This window comes from Rousettus aegyptiacus, unplaced genomic scaffold (assembly GCF_014176215.1).
Source record: "Rousettus aegyptiacus isolate mRouAeg1 unplaced genomic scaffold, mRouAeg1.p scaffold_m13_p_1, whole genome shotgun sequence".
Lineage (NCBI taxonomy): Eukaryota > Metazoa > Chordata > Mammalia > Chiroptera > Pteropodidae > Rousettus > Rousettus aegyptiacus.
Window position 1 is genome coordinate 153748064 of NW_023416284.1, and position 14610 is coordinate 153762673.

The 14610-nt window shown below is 32.4% G+C and overlaps 2 pseudogenes; both read left to right on the forward strand.

The window, feature by feature from the left end:
• Window positions 1-428: 428 nt before the first annotated feature.
• LOC118605017 lies at window positions 429-548 on the forward strand (annotated as a pseudogene).
• A 10038-nt stretch (window positions 549-10586) lies between these two features.
• LOC107515622 lies at window positions 10587-10904 on the forward strand (annotated as a pseudogene).
• The last annotated feature ends 3706 nt before the right edge of the window (window positions 10905-14610 follow it).

A 14610-nucleotide genomic window follows, 5' to 3' on the forward strand; every position in this document is an offset into this window, starting at 1 on the left:
ATATCGCCAATTTTAATTACGTAGATTCTTCTAAACCATGAACACAACATATCTTTCTATCTCTGTCTCTTCTTTAGTTTCTTTCAATAATGCCTTGTGGTTTTCAGGGTATAGGATAGGTTCTTTACAAGATTTGTTAAGTTTATGCCTAGATATTTTATTCTTCCTGTTGCAATTGTAAATAGATTTTTTTTCACTTCTTTTTCTGAAATTTCATTGTTAGTATATAGAAACACAGTGGGTTTTTGTACATTTATTTTGTACCTTGCAACTTAACTGAATTTGTGGTTTCTAATAGCTTTTTGGTGGAATATTCAGAGTTTTCTATATAAAGAATGGTGATGGAAGGAGATTCTGAGTGGTGAATATACAATGCGATATACAGATGATGTATTATAAAATTGTATACTTGAAAATGATATCATCTTGCTTATGGCTATGCCATCCTGAACAAGCCCAATCCTGTCTGATCTTGGAAGCTAAGCAGGATTAGGCCTGGTTAGTACTTGGATGGGAGACCACCTGGGAAATTCCAAGTGCTGCAGGTGTAAAAAATAAAAAATAAGGGATTGTAAACTGACAAGGTCCTTGCAATCTGTGAGGTCAACCAAGGGTTGCCTCACATATAAAAAAATGATATCATCTTATTAACCACTGTCAACTCAATAAATTTAATAAAATTTAAAAAATGATGTCTACAAAACAATGACAGTTTTACTCTTCATTCTCAATTTGGATGCCTTTTATTTATTTCTCTTGCCTAATTGTTGTGACTTAGACTTCTAGTACTCTGTTGAAAACAGTGGAGAGAGTATCTATCCTTGCTTTCTTCTTGATCTTATAAAAAATACTTTTAGCTTTTCACTATTGAGTATAATATTAGCTGAGGGTTTGTCATATACAACTTTTATTAAGTTCAAGTACTTTCCTTCTATAGCCATTTTATTGAAAGTTTTAATTATAAATGAATGTTGTATCTTGTCAAATGTTTTCTTTATTGATGTGATCATATCATTTTTATTCTTCACTTTGTTAATGTGGTATATTATATTGATTTGTCTGTGTTTGTTGAACCATCCTTGCACCTCTGAAATGAACTCCACTTGATCGTGGGGTTTTATTTTTTTTTAATGTATTATTGTATTATATTATCTTTTTAATGTATTGTTGTATTTGACTTGTTAGTATTTTGTTTAGGATTTTTGCATCTATAGTTTTCAGAGATGTTGGTCTGTAATTTTCTTTTTTTGTGTTATCCTTGCCAGGTTTTGACTTCATAAAGTAAATCAGGAAGTATTGCCTGCCCTTCTCAAAGGAGGAAAAGGAACGCTTCCTTTAAAGGAGAATTTGATGGCAGTGATTATAATCCTTATAAATTAAATTTCTATGTAAAAAAAAATGTTAGGTAAAAATATCTAAATTATTACACATGAAAAACTAAATACTTGATTCTACTATGATTTAAAAGGCTCTTAATGCTAGAAAACCAACATAAGGCCACATGATAAAATCCATATGGGAAAATACCTATAATTATACGTTCCCTTGATTAAGAGATAAAAGTTTCTTATCAAAAACACCAGTAGTTCAATTAATCTTCTAGGCAGCTCCAACTTCTAAAACATGATTTATTTAAGAAATTAAGGGATTTGGATTTACAAGTTCAATGCACATTATACAGTGTGGTGTTACTGTAAATAGCTTTAGCTGAAAGAATATTTACACCTAGATGAGTTTTATCCTTTTAAAGCTTTTCTCATTTCTGGAAAATATTTTAAGGCATTGTTTGTTTATTTGTTCATTTGTTTCAATATAGCACATTTTAAACCTCTCTGCATTGCTTGGCAATTCTATTATGCCATTTTTTAATGATTTTCTATTTCTTATGAAACATGTCACTTGAACTAATAATCTCTTGTTCATTTCAATTCAGTTTAACAGGAATGTACTATGTACTTGCTATGTGCAAACCATTGTCCTAGACACTGTCAGAGACTAAAGGTGAATACAGCCTTTACCTTAAGGATTTAATGTCACAGGAAAAAAGCACTAAACATAGAAATAAGTAAAATAAGTGGAATATGAGTTCAATGTAGCAAGTGCTGACACAGAACTGTAAACAATATGCATTGAGGGAGGTCAGCAAAGAGACAAGATGGAAGAACCACTTAGGAGATTCCTGACCGATATTGAGGGTTCAATAAATACGAGTGGTCATTTTCATTGTAATCTTACTGTAGGATTGTACTGTGACCTAATTCATCAATTCATCCCCTAAACAATATCAGTAATATAAAACACCTATAGTTTATTGCCACGAATTTCCCCCAATATCAAGTGAAAGTCAATCTCCAATAAATTAAATCTAACCTCTCTTATTTTTATGGTGCAATTAAAATTTTTTAATGTTCAAAATTTTCTCTCTTCCCTGCTTTCTCAGTGCCCCTACTTAGCCCCAGCAAAGTAGCCCCAACAGTAAAAGCCAAGATTATGGTCTATGTTCTTCACTGAGGCAAGTGTAGTATCTTCAACACCTCCAAAGATGTATCATGCCAGATCCCAAACACTCAGAGGTCTGTATTTGTCATTCAATATTATAACATTATTCCTTAGTCTCCTTATGAAAAAAAAAAAAAGTATAACTATACTGCTTTTAATGCACATGCATTATTCTCTTTTATAACATCACTTCACTAGCAAAAGCAGGGTCTTTAGAACTCAGTATTAATTGTAATACCATCCCACATGGCTATATGTAGCCTTAGAAGCACTACGTGCTCTTTGGATGAGGGGGCAGCAAGAGAAAATGGAAAATAAACGTGATTTTTTTAAGGACAGGTTCACTGAAGTGTCTATTAGTCCAATCCAATTGTTTGAAATGAGAAAAAAGTTGTTGTCAAGTAGTTTATCATGTTTTCCAAAGTTATGTAGAAGCCTTGTACCATTCTGCTCTCGGCACTTAGAAACATTCCAGTCTGTGAGTTCTGACTGAAACACAGGATAAGGAGTAAAAATCAAGCTGGGAGTATATAAAACCTTGCCACTCACAAACATTTGATCCAATCAATCCAAAATTTACACACAAAAATGGACCTTCAGATGCTTTTAGCCCAGCCTTGGAAATAAATACCAATATCAAACCCCACTCATTGCAAAAAATAATCATGATCTAATAAAAATAAAAACACTGCATATGGGAATTTATGGAATGCAGCTAATTTTTATGGAAAGCAGTACTTAGAGCATTAAATGATTTTATCAGATAAAAAGAAAAGATTTCAAATCAATAATGTAAGTTTCAACCTAAAGAAACCATGTAAAAGAAACAAAATAAACCCAAAGAAATAAGCATAAAAGAAATAACAATTAGAGAAAAAAAAACCACTGAAACGGAAAGCTAAAAAATAAAAATATTCAATGAAGCAAAAAGATGGTTCTTTGAAAGAATCAAGAAAATTAATAAACTTCTTGCTAAACAGAAGTATAGGGTGAGAGTGAGAGCAAGAGCGAGAGCGAGAGAGAGAGAGACTAGTTACTAGTATTGGGAATGAAAGGTGTACATTTACTACTAACCCTCCAGAAATGGAAAGGATTATAAGCTAATATGCAAACACATTAAATAACTTAGATGAAATGGACAAGTTCCTAGAAAGACATAAATTACTAAAATTAATGTAAAAAAATATGTTGTAACAGATGAAGAAACAGAAAATCTGAATACACCTATAAAATAATTTGAATTAATAATTAAAAATATGTCTGCGAAGAAAAGTCCAGGCCTAGAGAGCTTTTGTAAGAGAAAGGCTCTCCCAGGCTCTCCCTGGTGACCTTGCATATCTTTGCATAGGCCATACATGAGGTCTCATAGGCAAGACTTGACTGCAGTCTAAATTTTGGTGGAACATCCTGTGACTCCTCCTGGAGAAAGAGGAGATAAGTCTGTTGAGGAGTTGCTGCAAAGCAATTTTTCATTCCTATCTCATGAAAGAATTTCATAAGGAAATTTTCATCCATCTCTGTGGTTTCAGTTGAGTACAGGACTTTTCCAACTGCCCTTCCCACTTCTTCTGTAAGATACAGCTGGAAGTTACTGCAGAAATTTATAAAACTGCTTGGCTATATTTTAGAGGCCACTTTTCCATGATAGTGACCTACTGCTTGTATTGTCTGTCATCTGGACTCTGGTTCAATAACATCTGTGGGGCTAAGGATCTGTGGATTTGAGACTGTGCTGACCATGCTTCCATTATCTGTGTAAGTTATAAGCTGTCAGAATTCATTTGGACTTATTGTCTTCTTATGTGACTAATCTATAGAAGCATCTGTGAAATGTTAGCCTTTCAGCAGAGTAGTCATGCTTCTGCACCAAGCAGTCACCACAATGTTGCTTGACCTGAGCACTTCACAGATGAACCGCATTGAATATTTGAAGAATAAAGAATACCAATTTTTCCTCAGAAATTGTAGACCAAGGGAGACCTATCAATAGTTACTCTGAAACTAAAACATGAAGACAAAGACATCACAAAGAGAGAAAATTATAGACCAATATGACTCAGGAAAGAAGATGTAAAATGTCCTAATAAAATATTGGTAAAACATAGGTAACAATATACAAAACGAGACTTCATAACTGAAAAGAATATATCCTAGTAGTGTCACGATGCTTTAATATCCAGAATCAATTATTGTAAAATTCTCTATTAAAATAAAGGACAAAACCCACATGGTCACAATATTTTTTTTGAAAGATCTAACACCCAACAAATTGTGTATGGAAGGAAAAGTTCTTAATCTGATAAAGGATATACACAAAAAATTCACAGCTAACATCATTCTTAATGGTAAAAGACTGAATGCTTTCCTCCTAAGATTGAGAGCATGGCAAAAATATTTTATCTTTATGCTTTTATTCAATATTGCACTGGAGGTTCTAAGCCTAATACCAATGATGATAAATTAAAAGCAACCAGATTGGAAAAAAAGGTATAAAACTGTCTCATTCACAGATGACATAATCTTGCATTAGGAAGTTTCAAAAAATCCACACACACAAAATCTGCTAGAACTAATAAATAAGCAACATTGCAGGATATTAGATCAATTAAATAAAAGTCAATTGCATTTCAGTACACTAGCAATAAAAAATTTGAAAATAAATTAATGAAACATTACCATTCACGACATCATCAAACATAATAAAATACTAAGAAATAAATTTAACAAAAAAGTGTTAAGACTTGTACTCTAAAAATTATACAACATCGTTGAGTTAAATTAAAGATCCAAATAAATGGAGGGACATTCCATGTTCAGGAAATGGATAATTCAAAATCGTCGACAAGGTAACTACCAAATGATCTTTAAATTCAATGTACCCCATATCAATTATAGCAGGATTCGTTTTTTTTTTTTTTCTGTAGAAACTGACAATCTGATCCCAGAACTTGTATAAAATGCAAATGACATAGAATATTCAAAACAATGCCAAAAAAGAACAAAGTTGGAAGAATACTTGACTTTAAAAGCTACTGTAAAACTTACTATAAAACCACAGTAATTGTAGAAATATGATATTGGCAAAAGGCCAGGCATATCAGTGGATTAGAATTGATGGTCCAGAAATAAATCATTATATTAAAACAATGGATTTTTATAACAGCTTTATGGAGACATAATTCACAAAGCATTTGATTTATCTTTTTAAAGTTTGCTATCCCATGACTTTTAGTATATTCACAGTTATACAACCATTAGCATTATCTAATTTTAGAATATAAATCAGCCCTAAATGAAATCCCATCTTACTAAAAATTACTAACTATTCCCCAACTCTCTCCAACCCTAGACAACCACAATTTACCATCAACCTTTATCAATTTACCTTTTCTGGACATTTCATGTGAGTGGAATCATATAGTATGTAGTCTTTTGTGACCAACTTCTTTCATTTTGCATGTTTTCAAGGTTCATCCATGTGGTAGCATGTATCAGTATGTCATTCCTTTCTATTGCTAAAAATATTCCATTGTATGAATATTTTTTGGTACTCACTTGGATAGTTTCCCCTTTGGGTTATTACGAATAATTATATTAATATTTGTCTACAACTTTTTGTGTAGATATGTGTTCCTTTCAGTATATACTTTGGAGTAGAATTGCTGAGTATTAAAATAACTCTATATTTAACTTTTTGAGGAACTATTAAACTGTTTTCCAAAGTGGCTACACCATTTTACATTCTAGCCAGAAAAGGGTAATGATTCTAATTTTCCAAAATTCCCACCAACAGTTGTCACCGCATATCTTTTATTATTATTATTATTATAGCCATCCTAGTGAATTTGAAGGAGTATCTCATTTTAATTTTTATTTCTCTAATTGCTAATGATATGACCATCTTTTCATGTGCCTATTGACCATTCGTGTAACTCCTTAAGAGAAATGTCTATTCAAATCCTTTGCCTGTTCTTAATTGGGTTATTTCTCTTTTTGTTGTTTTAAGAGTTACTGTCCTCTAAAGTTCAAAAGTTTTTAATTTTTATGATGTCTTATTTATCTAAATATTGGCAAACTGTGGAAAAACTGAAAGCCTCATATATTGTTTGTGAATGTAAAACAGCATAATCATTTTGGAAAATAGTTCAGCAGTTTATACAATGTTAAACATAAAATTATACAACACAGCAACTCCACTGCTAGGAATCTACCCAAGAGAAATGAAAAAGTATGTGTACAAAAAAAGCACATACACAAATATCCGTAACAATATTATTTCTTATAGCAAAAAAAAAAATGCAAAACAATCCAATTGTCCATCAGCTGAAGAATGTGCACACTCATGCAATGAAATGCTATTGAGCAATAAGACATGCTACCATGTGATTGACTCTCAAAAATATTAAGTGAAATAAGCCAGATACAAAATCACTACATACTATATAATTTATTTTATGAAAAATTCTCTGAAAAGACAAATTTATGTTAACAATAAGCAGATCAGTGGTTGCCTACTACTGAAGGTGGGAGTGGGGATTGACTGTAATTGTAAACAAGGAAACTGGGTTAATACAAATATCCTAAAACTAAACTATGGAGATGTTTGCACAACTCTAAAATCTAAAAATCACTGCATTGTACATTTTTAGTGTGTGACTTTTACTGTATTTAAATTACACTTAAATAAAGATAAAGTGTTTTTTTAAATAAACCAAATCAATATTTTAATGGTAATTAGTAACAGAATCTATTAAAATTAAGCACAAAACATTAAACACTAGATTTGAGGTCCTAGCAAGCTTATCAAGAAAAGACGAGAGGATATGTAAAGATTTAAGAGCAAGAAAAAAGATTTTCATTATTCAAACATGATTTGGTCCTTTTATCTCTGAAGAAAACCTAAAATAATCTACCAGAAAATTATTCAAAATAATATAAGCACTTTGCAAATTAGCCAGATATAAAATTGATATTAATTACATTATATAATGGGGGCTATAATTTAAATATTCTCACATGTAATGCAAAAATATATTTCTATATTATATATCTAGATCTTATTTGTATATTGATATCTAATATAAAACATATGCTACATATTTTTATATCTGTCATATACACATAGATGTATATGTAAATTATAAGGTACCTCAGAAAGTATCTAAGAATATGTACAATAACTCTATATAGAGCACTATTAAATATTAATAAAGACAAATAAAAAGTTCCCCATTTACCATATTCATTAATCACTTTTACTGGGGAGGGAGTTTCGATACTCAAAAACAATATCACATTTCCAAAAAGAGGTTTATGGATTCAATAAAATTCCTGTGAAAACCCCAACAAAGTTTTTCATAGAAATATATAAGCTGATTGTAATATCTATATGGACAAGCAAAGCCCAAAGATTAATCAAGATACTTCTGAAGAATAAAATGAGGAGATTTGTCCTAGAAGACATTAAGAATTATTAAAATAGTAGTGAAAACAGTATTATATTGGAGAAGAAATAGATATACCTATTCATGTAACCTTTACAAAGAGATCAGAATAAGCCAAAATTATGTTCTTGATAACATAGTATTGAGCTAAATATGACATTAAGCCACAGAGAAGTACATTTAGTGATTCAATAAGAAATCATTCTTATGAAGTTTAGAAACAAGTAAAAGGTAAATATATTATATGCATACAATAAAAGACTATATACACACACACTATATTTTATAAGGAAAAGGAAACACTAAATATATAGCTATAGTACCTGTTTTGTGTTATATAATAACTTTTAAAAGACAATGGAAGTAAGGTTTATAAAATATCCAATCATGAAACATTAGTATTCAAGAACTGACTTCTCTCCAAGAGAGAGACCATATGACTTTTCCTTCCTTATTGCCATCACACTTGGCTATATGACTTCCTTTGAGTGATGATAGATAATACAGGAAGTGTAGAGCCAGACATTCAGTTGTACACTAGCACTTATTCAACACAGTTGTATCACTAACCTGGTACCTAAGAGATTAAAAGACTCCACAGAGCTCAGCACGTATGCTTCATCATTCTCATGCAGCTTATGAATCCCTGTCCTACCACTATGTACTAACAGGCATGACCACTTATAGGTATATAATTTCAATGCATTCGAATAAAGAATAAGGACTGGTTTTATTGTCATGTATATGGATCAGAAGTCACGGTATGAAGGGGTTCAGAATGTCACCCCAAAATATGCCATTTTGACATACTGATTATTATGAATCAAAGGTATTTAAAACACAGCTAATGAAAGAAGGACACGCTGTCCCTCCTTTGTACTCTTGAAAGCAGGAGATAAATCTCCCAAGGAAAAGGTGTCTCCTTTCACAAGGAAGGCAGAAGATATTTTTATCACCAGTGACAGGAAATTAAGAGTCATGAAGGCTATATAAACTAACTTTATTAAATAACCTTTCCCTTCCTATTACTTCTTCACCATTTACTATCTCTAGCCCGAACCCCTTTGTCTAGTCAATTCTTTACAAATTTATTTGTTTCTTTGTGTAAAAGGTATAAAACCTCCCTGCTCTGGTCACTTTTTCAGCCTTTTGTTGTCTTATGAAGGCTCCCATGTACATGTAAAAATTCAATAAAATGTGTATGCTTTTCTCCTGTTAATCTGTTTTATGCCAGTTTAATTCTTAAGCATAGCTAGAAACCCAAATAGGGTAGATAAGAGTTTTTCATCTCCCTCATACTTAATGTGTTATTTAAAATTTTTTTCATTAATTTTTAGGTCTCCATTGCTGTAAGATAATCTGTCACCCTTGACCAGCTGCCTTGCCACCAGCATTCTCAGTAAAAGGAGAGGTCATTTCCCCTGAATCATGAAGATATAAGCAATAAATGCCACCCAAACTGGTCATTGGATTCTTGAGCAAACTTTTCTTTAAACAGTTATCCTTTCATAAAGTGATTTTTGTTTTTCCAGAAAATTCAAAGCAATAGGCAAATAACATAGGAGCAACAGTATGATTAAGATAAAGATGATTAGAAAGCAGAAAGGCAAAGTTCAAAATAATTTCTATGTTTTTGCAGAGAATTTTCCTAAAGCCCTAATTAAAAACAGAGTCCTCATTTTACCTAATGTTAAGGAAGAGTACTGTAACATAATTAAAATGAAAACCAAAGAATTTTATCATGATTACACATGAATTCATAGCTGGGGTCTGTCCCACTTAACTTTCACCAAAAAGTGGCAAAAAATTAACTAAAAAAAGCTTACCAAAATCATTTATAATCTAATAGAAGGAAAAATTAATCTGCTTTATCCAGATTCTTTAAAAATAGAAATCTTTATAAATGTATAAAAATATAGCAAGAACTTGGGAGGCCTGCACAACTAAATCTGGGAATCCAGGTATTCTGTGCTACTGTCTAAAGACCCAGTACCAAATATGGACATTATTATAAAATGTGAGCCACAAAAAGCACATCTAATAGCCAAGAGTTAACCTCAGAGCAAGAGGAATAGGAAGATCATAAGATACTTTCCCCAGGACTCCTATAAGTTTGGATGATCTGGACAAGATATGAAGTTGATAGGGGGCAGAGGCTCCAACAATGGGCAAACACACAGATAACGAAGAACTCATGGGAACAAAGCTCAGCGCTTGGAAACTGAATGTATGACAGGTACACACATACCAAGCACTAGGTTCAGAGAAAACAAAGAAAACCAAACTCTTAATTTCTCCCCCTTTTCAAGACAAATCTGATATGAGGCTGAAGCTACAGAAAAGAATCATTAATTACAGTGATTGGGAGTTTGGAGACAAGATAACAAAGACATTGTACCTAATGCAATTTCTGGCATAGGTCAGTGCTTCATATTGATTTGCTGTCATTGATATAAGAAGGACAACATTTGGTATGGTCAGTTCCTTGTAAAATAGTATACATGGCAACCTCTAAACAGAACAAAACCATAGATGGTAAAAAGAAGGTAATAAAGATTTTCCTTGGGGGGCCTCGCTTTCCTCTTTCTGCCATCTTGGAGCCTGTGGAGGCCTGCTGGGAACAGGACTTTTAAAATGACAAATATGTCTGGAAGGCTATGGTCCAAGGCCATTTTTGCTGGCTATAAGTGATTTGGTACTGGAACCAGATGGAGCACACAGCTCTTCTTAAAATTGAAGGTGTATATGCTGAAGATGAGACTGAATTCTGCCTAGGCAAGAGGTGCGCTTATGTGTACAAAGCAAAGAACAACACAATGACTCTTGGTGGCAAACTAAACAAAACCAGAGTAATTGGAAAGGTGACTTCTTCGCATGGCAACAATGGTTTGTGCCAGATTCCAAATCAACCTTCCCGCTGAGGCCTTTAGACACAGAATCTGTGTAGTGCTGTGCTCCTAAAGGATTTAAACTTATTGAAAATAAATAAATAAAAGTGAAAAAAAATTTTTCTCAGAAACTGACTCTATCCTCTTAAGTTTAAATTTCTAATAGCTTGCTAACATTAATAATAAAATTTCTATACCCAAGCAATGAAAGGTCTAAACTTTAAAATAGCACTGACAACAGATGAGTGTTGCTATAATGCAATCCAGCAAGAATCTATCATTTCTTTTAGATAATTTTTCCCTACATTTTTACTAAATGTTGAAATTAAATGGCTGAAATTAAATGGCATGCTCAGAAGCCTCCCAGGAGTAAGTTCTCTTACTTTAATTAGGTACATCAAAGACAAATGCCAAAAAAAAAGTTAGATGGACTTCCACACTACATTTTCACGCTATACTATACACTTTTCATTTTGTATTTTCAAATTTATAGCCTGAATATTCAGAATGATTTAGTTAAATTGGCATCAGTGCAATATTCAAATCCTTCTTACTTCTGTTCTCAAAGATACTATGGTACTGTACCTTCTGAGATTACAAAAGCACTCAGTAGCATAATAAGGAAAAAAATACGAAAGCAACAGATATGATTTTACAATTAAAAAAAACTTTTTAAATGATGCTATGAACCTTAGAAAAGATTTCAGTCTGTTGTATTTTATTAAAAATATTATTGTACTCATTATAAAATAAAAACTATCAATGTTGTAATTTTCTCAAGTCTACAGCCAGAAGCGAGTACGGCAGGGTTATTTAGTTTGAACATCACAATGGCCTTCTGCTATTTCCCTCTGTTTGGATTTGGGTTACTGTAACATGTGGAAAGAAGATAGGCTGACACTCAGGTAAATGTTTTAGAGATTCTGAAAATTCACTTGGAGGCTAACACTTAATCTAGAACTAATGGAAGTTTTAGGAATTTTAATTTTTCAAATTATACTATAGCTTATCATACAATCAATTTAAGTAAACTAAAGTAATATAAGAAAGGAACTAAAAGTACAAGCTTTAGAATCAGATACTAAATAAAATCCTCCCTCTGCTTGTTATTAAGTAATTTGGGTACATTTTTAACCTCTCTAAATCTTCATTTCTTTCTCTAAAAAAATTAAGAATAATATTATTAATTATCTTGTAGAATGTCTCGAAGATTAAGTAAGATTGTACATGTAAAGAACTGAGCATTGCCTAGCACAAGATTGATATTCATTATTCTAGAATCTTCATTATTCTTATTTTTATTCTTGTAAATGTGATAACTTTTAGGAAGCCTCTGAGACAAGTGATGGAGATATGATTCTGATTTAGCAGATAACGATGCCAGCCACCACTAGGTAGGCAGGCAACCACTGATCTTTATCAGAAAGCACCTGTGGTTAGCTGAAAGTTGGTTCCCAACACTAGCCCACACTTAAGCTAATGGGAAAGACTCCCCCTAATAAATGTTACTAATGTTTCTAACTCGCCCACTAAGTATTGGAAGAGACATCTAGAGAGCTCTTCCAAATCCAAACAAAATTATTGGATTTGATTCAAGCAAAAAGTCTGCTCATTCCCAAATGGAACCAGTCCCCAGAACACAGAGCAAAATGGTTTTAGTTTGTTTTAATTTAGTCTCTTTTTCATGCCTGTGTCATCTAGCAGCAGGGGCCTAAGGAATACTTCCCTTGGTAGTTATTAAAACTCAGACTTACAGAGCATTCATAAAACTCAGACTCCAGTTCTTAACAATCATCAGCTTTTAAATTTAGTAAACTCTCTAGCTGGAGCCTCCATTGCCACTATAACAAGTGGCCGGTATTCACGAAATGAACTATGGTTCTTTGTCTAACAACACATTGATTCTGATAGATGGCAAAGGCCAACACAGAAGAGACCTTAGGGGGGTTTTGAGAAGTTAACAGTATTGCCTACTAACTTTAACACCATCCATTTACACATACACTGTGAAAGATCTGAAATATCCTGTTATTCTTTTCACATACCCATTCCAGTCTACACATTTAATTTAATGTAAGAGGTCTTCAGGGACCTGAATCCCTGCTTCTTTTTAGCATTCTGTGTACCACCTAGACAAAAGGAAATACAGGAGAGAATGAGTCTGCCCTTCTGTGTTCCTAAAGGAATATGCAAAAAGCATTTATTCATATCATCCCTTACGTGGCACTACATTTGAATTAGAACTTTGAATTCTATGCTACTGCCTTATTATTATTTCTTTGCATACAGTGTACAGCATAGAAAGGACAATTGAAGTGAAGCAAGTAATTGCCAACAGATAGAAATAACTTCACTTGCATCACACCTTAATTATTAGTATAATTTACCTTTTGCCATTTCAGTGCCATTTTTATCCTACAATGTCACAGATGAAAAGAATCATTTTCTAGGCATCAGGCTGTAGCCAGCTAGAGGAAATCATTCCTCAAAGAAAGTACAAAATTGTTCAACTTTTAACTCTTGCACACTAATATAAGTAACTTTTTAGTCACAAGTGACAATTTTGCCACTATCCTCAGTCCCCTTGAGTATTAACAGGAAAGCAGTTGTTAGCGGGTAGGAGGCCCATCCACATGTCCTCCACTCACAGCCTGCTCCAGTCAAGTAAGGATGAGCCATTATTCCTACGGGGTATAGATGTCTTTCCTTATTCTCCTGTGGAAAAGGAAAGAGACCTATCCTGTCCGGTAAGTCCATAGCTTCTGAAGCTCTTGTTAGAGCACACTGAGAAAGGTTTTATTGTGCCTGGACACAGAGTTGAGGGATGGAGAATGCAAGAGAAGGGACTAAATTGGTTGTGGTTAAAACATACTTTACCCTAAAAGAGGAAGGAAAATAATATATAAAAAGGGGAAGGAAAAATGTAATTACAGTGTTTTGTATATACTAATAATACCTATTGGTTTATGATCACCACAGATAGTAGAAACTTCTACAGGTAAAATAAACTTAAGCCATATTTCAAGAAAAAAAAAACATAGTTGAAAACTGATTTTAAAATGAAAGGGAAGAATAAAAAAATTAAATGTTCCAAAAATTTTCCAAGTTTATAATAATTGTATTTTATCTAACTAAAGAATATTTCTTCAACAAAAGTTTTATTTTTATCAAGGCTTATTGAGTAAATACTAAACTAAAATATATATTTTTGAAATAATTTGAAATGTGAGCAAAAATGTATTCACAAATAAGTGTGAACTTCAGATCAAATCTATAATAGTAAAACACAAGAAACATTACAATGTTCAAATCTTGTTGCTTAAGAAAATTATGTATTTCAATATAATAAAAAAATTATAGACATTGAAATGTTTACAAAGTTTTTGTTTGGAAAAATATCCATAAGATAAAGTCAATTAGAAAAAGTAATGTGAAATAAAAAAATTAATATGTTTGATGAGAATAGAGTTATTCTGCCAGAGAAAGTGGGGGGCCTTATTTTTTGTCTCCTGGGAGAAATGGAATTGAGACAAGAGGGAAGGAAAAGGATAGGAGAGACAGCCAAATAACATGAACTTTAAAGAATAAGAATTCCTAATATTCAATTTTAGAATTGCATTTGCCAAAGTAAACTATTGGCCCTCTAAGATCTTCAGTTAGAGTCTCTTATAAGCTACGCCTTTGTAAAAGAAGGATATTTGGGAGAAACACAAAGATAGATACTAATTTCACTTATGGGTCAATGTTTGGTTAGATATTAGGAAGACCTTCAAATGAGA